The 6,179-nt window shown below is 36.0% G+C and overlaps 1 pseudogene; it reads left to right on the forward strand.

The window, feature by feature from the left end:
* The first annotated feature begins 2,546 nt into the window (after positions 1–2,546).
* LOC121465490 lies at positions 2,547–3,340 on the forward strand (annotated as a pseudogene).
* Positions 3,341–6,179: the final 2,839 nt, after the last annotated feature.

The raw sequence follows: 6,179 nt of genomic DNA on the forward strand, positions 1-6,179 counted from the left end.
TATACCTCAGTAGATTTTTTTTTTTTGTTTTTTGAGACAGGGTTTCTCTGTAGCTTTGGTGCCTGTCCCAGAACTAGCTCTTGTAGACCAGGCTGGCCTCGAACTCCCATAGATCTGCCTGCCTCTGCCTCCTGAGTGCTGGGATTAAAGGTGTGTGCCACCACCGCCCGGCTAGAATCTTTCAAAGAATATAAAGATAACAGTTTTCAAGTGAATGATTACAATGAATACACGTAAAAAAAAAACAACATTTTTTCCATATCCCTCACATGATTAAACATTTTATGAATAACAGGTGAAAAACAAGTTGTCCCAAGTACTCACATACATTCTTGTCCAAGCAACTTGTTATATATTAACAGAGTATAAGCAAGCACGGTGTTTTTCTCAGCTAGTCCTTTTACTCACAGGATGCATATTACGGTTATAAAGAATGAATCAGCGAGTTTATTACTTATTTTGAAATGTAATCTTTTAAGAATCAGAAACTTAAACTTTCATCTATGAAAAAGAATCAGTCAGTTCTATTTTAAATCCTCAGGGTAAATACCGACTCATCTATAGCTTTTTTTATATCAGGAAGCTGAGGGTAGAAATGGTCACAAGTAATTAATCATTACCTTTGGCCACCAGTCCATCCTAGCAAGAAAGGCTCATCAGCTAATGCTAAGTGGGATGCGTTGTTTTTGTTCCCTAACCTTAATGAATCTATCACTCAGCTATGTGTCCTTTTGAACTTTAGATTGTTTTCTAAAGTTTTTCACCTCAAAACTATTTGACACAAACACCTTAATCTAACCTTACATTATTTTTAAAGCTTTGTTTCAGCTATGATGAACTCCAAAACCTGTGAACACATCTCCCAACCTTAAGATTAAAAGAATTTAAGATAGCCGGGCTACTTGGGACTCAATTGTTTTTCTTAATCATGAACCTAAGCCACAGTATATATGCCTCCTCAATAGAAACTCAAGTGTTTAGCTATGTGACAGGTCTGTCTTTTTCTTTTTCTTTTTTAAAATTTAATTTTTTAAATTCTCTGCAGCCTTTGCTTTATCAGAGGCAGGGAAATGTTTCATCCTACCTTCACTTATGTTAATTTTCCACTAAACTAGGCTCTATTATAACCCCTTACTATATTCATTAAAAACAAAACATCATCAAAATCCTATTTCAACTATTACCATATAAAATCATTGCTTCAGTTTAACAGTACAGCTTAGGAGGACATCATCTTTATAATAATCACAGGCAAAAAAAAGTCCAGTAGAAAGAGATATTTCCAAAAGATGATTGTTCTTCATTAAGGGCAGTGAGGATATCTCCACACCCACTCATACTAAGACAGATACAAGAGAAAAATGGCCGTAATAAGCATGCAAAAGACATAGCACTAGCAAGACATTTTCTGTTGCTGATGCTCTCGGGGTCTTCCCTATCCAAGAGTCACCCATCAGGGTTTTGTTTCTGGTAGGCCAATCTCCTGAAGTCAATTGTCATCTGTTGTTCCTTTGACATCGCCCCAGGCAGATCTCCAGGCTCATTAATGTTATTATGAGACACAAAATTCCCTTCTTTTTAACGACTGTGCTATAATCCACTGTATGTGTACTTATGTATATATGTGTGTGTTTGTGTGTGTGTGTGTGTGTGTGTGTGTGAGAGAGAGAGAGAGAGAGAGAGAGAGAGAGAGAGAGAGAGACTGTTATCTGTGTATATATGCTTATTGTTCACTCATCTGTCACCTGTAAAGGAGCAGTTCGGTTGTTTCTATATTGGTTACTATAAATAATATTTCAATATTCATGGGCCAACACAGGGTCATTTTCTCTGATGATTAATTCCAATGATGATAATGGTTAATAATTCTCTTTCTTAGTTCTCTGTGTCTGTCTCTATCTTTTCTGTCTCCCCTCCCTTCCATTCGATTTTTCCTGTTTTCTCTTGTTTTTTTCCCTCTGTCTCCACCCCTATTTCTCCATTATTCTGTTCTTCAACTATATGGCCTTCTTTCTTTCCTCCCTCCCTTCCTCCCTCCTTCCCTCCATCCCTTCCTCTCTCCTTTCTTCCTTACTTTCTTCCTTCCATATTCCTTTTCTTTCTTTGAAGGAGATGGAATCCAGGGCTCTACAAACTGGAAACTATGAGCTTTACACTGGTTGTACACTGAGGACCTATTTTAATACTGTTATAGAAATGGTTATATGCTTTCTTAAATGAAAACGTACATTAATTTATGTTCCCAATAACTCTGTGCAAGTTTCCTTTCTAAACACCTAACCAAAACTTGTTATTTTTGAGCCTTTATTAAAAGCCATTTTAACAAGCGTGAAATGGTATTTCAGAATGTTTGCAATTTGTAGTCCCCTGGTAAGCAGCCATGTAAGCATTTGCTTATATATCTGTTCATCTTTGGATTGTCTTTAAATGTTAAATCCAAGATAGATTTTCATAACCTCGAGTTCTAACTTTCTGGACTATTAATATAATTATAACAATTTTCAGTTTCTTCTTCTGTCTTTCGGGTAGTGATGCAAAGAGCATAAATGATAGGAACAAATCACTCTGTGGTGTTAGAATTTATATCCATGGGATTCACCAACTCCCGGAAGAAGCAAGTACTTCTGTTTGTGTTTGCTTCAGTGTTTTATATGGCAAGCATGATGGGAAACTCCCTCATCATTTTCACAGTGGCTTCTGATTCTCCCATGTACTTTCTGTTGGCCAATCTCTGCTTCATTGATTTATGTGTTTCGTGTGTCACTTGTTCCAAGATGATTTATGACCTGTTCAGAAAGCACAAGGTCATCTCCTTTAGAGGTTGCATCACTCAAATCTTCTTCATCCATGTTTGGTGGTGTAGAGGTGGTGCTGCTTATAGGCATGACTTATGATAGATATGTAGCCATATGTAAGCCTCTCCATTATTTGACCATTATGAATGCCAAAATGTGCATTTTCATCTTAGTGTCTGCCTGGGTGGCTGGTCTTATGCATTCCCTGGTTTAATTTGTTTATGTAGTTAATTTGCCTTTCTGTGGACCAAATATTTTGGGCAGCATATACTGTGCAAGTCTAATTTGGTTCATTAGACTTGCTTGCATAGATACCAACCATAGAATTAAAGGTATCAGCTAACAGTGGATTCATCTCTATAGGCCCCTTCTTCATACTGGCCATATCTTATATTGTCATAATAGTCACTGTTCAGAAACATTCCTCACATGGTTGCTCCAAAGCCATGTCTACACATTCTGCTTACATCTTTGCTGTGGTCTCGTTCGTTGACTCCCCTGACATTTGTTTATACATGATCTCCCCACTTCTCACACCTAGATAAGTATCTTGCTATTTTTGATGCATTTGGTCCTCCTTTTCTGAACCCTGTTATCTACATGTTGAGGAATCAGGAAATGAAGATGGTGATGAGACAGCTAATGATATAGGGGTACTGTGAACTTTTCTCATTGAACACAGTTCATTTTGACCAAATTTAGTGAAAAATTACTTTCCAAGACAGATTTGTTTACATATACTGATATTTGAGTGATTTTTCTTTTCTGCTACTAGAGTTTTGCAATGTGTTCTAACAACAGAGAAGCAATTATATAGGGGGAGGAGGAGGAGAAGGGTGGGAGGAGGGGGAGGGAAATGGGAGGCTGGGAGGAGGAGGAAACTTGGTTTTTTTTTCTCCTTTTCTCAAAAAAAAAAGTTAAAAAAAAAACAAAATTTATAAGGCAGAGCTCAATTCTCAGTGAAGTAAGCTTTTAGTTGTCCAGAAGACAGAAGGATGCTTTAAGACTAATAAAGGAAATATAAACCTTTCTCTCTCTCTCTCTCTCTGTCTCTGTCTCTGTCTCTGTCTCTGTCTCTCTCTCTCTCTGTCTCTCTCTCTCTCTCTCTCTCTGTGTATCTCTGATTCTCTTTCTAAGATAAATTTTCTTACATGAAGAATTTTCTGATAGTACTCCATGTGGAATTTACAAGTTGACATTGATCTGTGTAAATTTTTTCCTTTTCTGGACGTTGGATACACTCCAGCCACTCTTCTGATTGTCTGGTTATTCAAAAAGTTTAGAATCTGCAAGCATACACACTCAATTGTAAGGAATATAAAGTGTCAGGTTAAGATTATGATATTCAAATTTATTCAAGTTTCCTTCCTACTTCCTTTCTATTTCACATTTTCTTAGTATATATCTGTGATAGAGTTAGCAAGAATGTTTTGTGATATTTTTGATGTGCAAATGAGGTTATAACTTTTTAAAATCAGTTGATACATTGTAGGAACCTAGACACCTCATAGACACACATAGAATGCTAACTCCTTAAGAAACTATAGAACAGCAGTAGTATTGTAGTTCTGCCTCCCTCTCTATATCCTCAATTTCTCCATGTTTCAAGCTAGTTTCAAGTGTGTCATTATGCTTTTAGTCACCAGGCTAACTATCAATGACACCATTGAAATTGGAGGCATTGAGAGATATAGTATTAACTCTCTTTGGTCTCCACCTCATATCCATTCTTCCTCGTGGGATTATAGCACCTCTAATTTTGTGTCTAGATTGAGGTTAAAACCTTCCTGGGCAGCTTTGTGAGTTGACCATTTGATAAATCTAGTTCATGTAAGTAATTCTTTATTGTGTATCATTCATACTTTTTCTACTTCCCTGGTTAAAGTGTGAGTGGTTGAGATCCTACATATCTGGTAGCTTCATCATTTGTGAGTTCATAAAATGCTTCATCCAAGCTGTCTTGTACTTCAACAAGGCATTGTTTGACCAGGGGACATATTTTATATCAAATGAAACCTAATACAAAATTCACTAGTTTCAACAACAATAGAAACAACAAAAGCCTGCAAGTTCATGGAAATGGAACAGTTCTCTACTGAATAACTACTGTTTCAAGGAATGAAAAACAGAGGAATTAAAGATTTCCTTGAATTCAATTAAAATGAATGTATAACATACCTAAACTTATGGGACACAATAAAAAATGGCATTGAGAGAAAATTTATAGCACCAAATGCTTTCATAAAGAAAACAAATAGAACCAAGTGGTGGTAGCACATGCCTTTAATCCCAGGGCATGGGAATCAGGCAGAGCTCAGTGAGTTTGAGGTCAACCTGGCCTACAAAGTGTTTTCCTTCTTGATTCCTGTCTTGATCCATTTTTCTAAAATCTTATTATGATGAGTATGTACTGAAATACCTGTTTGTCTAGATTTGCATATATTCATACACACTGCAGCTTGCTGTGTGCTGTTGTGCTGCCAACTTCACGCGAGCAGCATTCTGTGGTTGTCTTTCGAGAGTTTGTACTTTCTTTTAGTGTCTTCGAGGAGTATGAGCATTTTCTAATTTTAAATAAAGACATTTATTTATGTGTACAGGTGTTTTGCTCACACACATCCATGTGCACCATGTGTGAATCTGGTGCCCATGGAGGTTATCAGAGGGTGTCAGATTTACTGGAACTGCTGTTATAGAAGACCATGAATATCCATGTAGAGTATCTGAAAGAACAAGTGCTCTTTACCATTTTTCTCTCCAGCTCCCATATAAAAAATTGATAGAAGTTTTAGTAACTTCAGTCATGTTATTCACTGTATTGACCTTTGTGAGTAAATTTACGACCATAATTATAGAGATTGTTCTTTTACTTAAAATAAATATTTAATGAGTAGACTTTTTGCTTCTCAAATTTAGTGTACATTTTTGAGTTGCCTAATTGTTTACTATTAGTTTATGAATTAATATTTACTTATATTCAGATTTAGTCACAATAATCAATTATTTTATTTAAGTAGCATAGAAATGCTGCAATAATCCCATTTATTTTTCTCTCTTTCTCCTTAGTATTATAATAAGAATTTCAAAATCTTTCAGTTACACTGGTCAAAACAAATGGTTCTCTAGAGAAAATGTCCCTGAGTCACAAGCTCCTTTTAAACTATATGTTTGCAGTATTTCTTGGTCATCGGCCTCTTGAGATATGCATAACTAGTTTCATATTTTCCTATGGTGGATATTATTAGACACTATGTAAGGCAAGCATAGGATTTCTGAGTCTGTAAAGATGCTGTCCTTTGCATGCAGGTAAAAATGGATTTATATAGAGAACTTTAAAGAGAAAAAGTAATTTTTGTTTATACACACAATGGTTTTGTTGGAATT

This window comes from Microtus oregoni, unplaced genomic scaffold (genome assembly GCF_018167655.1).
Source record: "Microtus oregoni isolate MIOR12 unplaced genomic scaffold, Mior012 000031F_ref0000149, whole genome shotgun sequence".
Taxonomy (NCBI): domain Eukaryota; kingdom Metazoa; phylum Chordata; class Mammalia; order Rodentia; family Cricetidae; genus Microtus; species Microtus oregoni.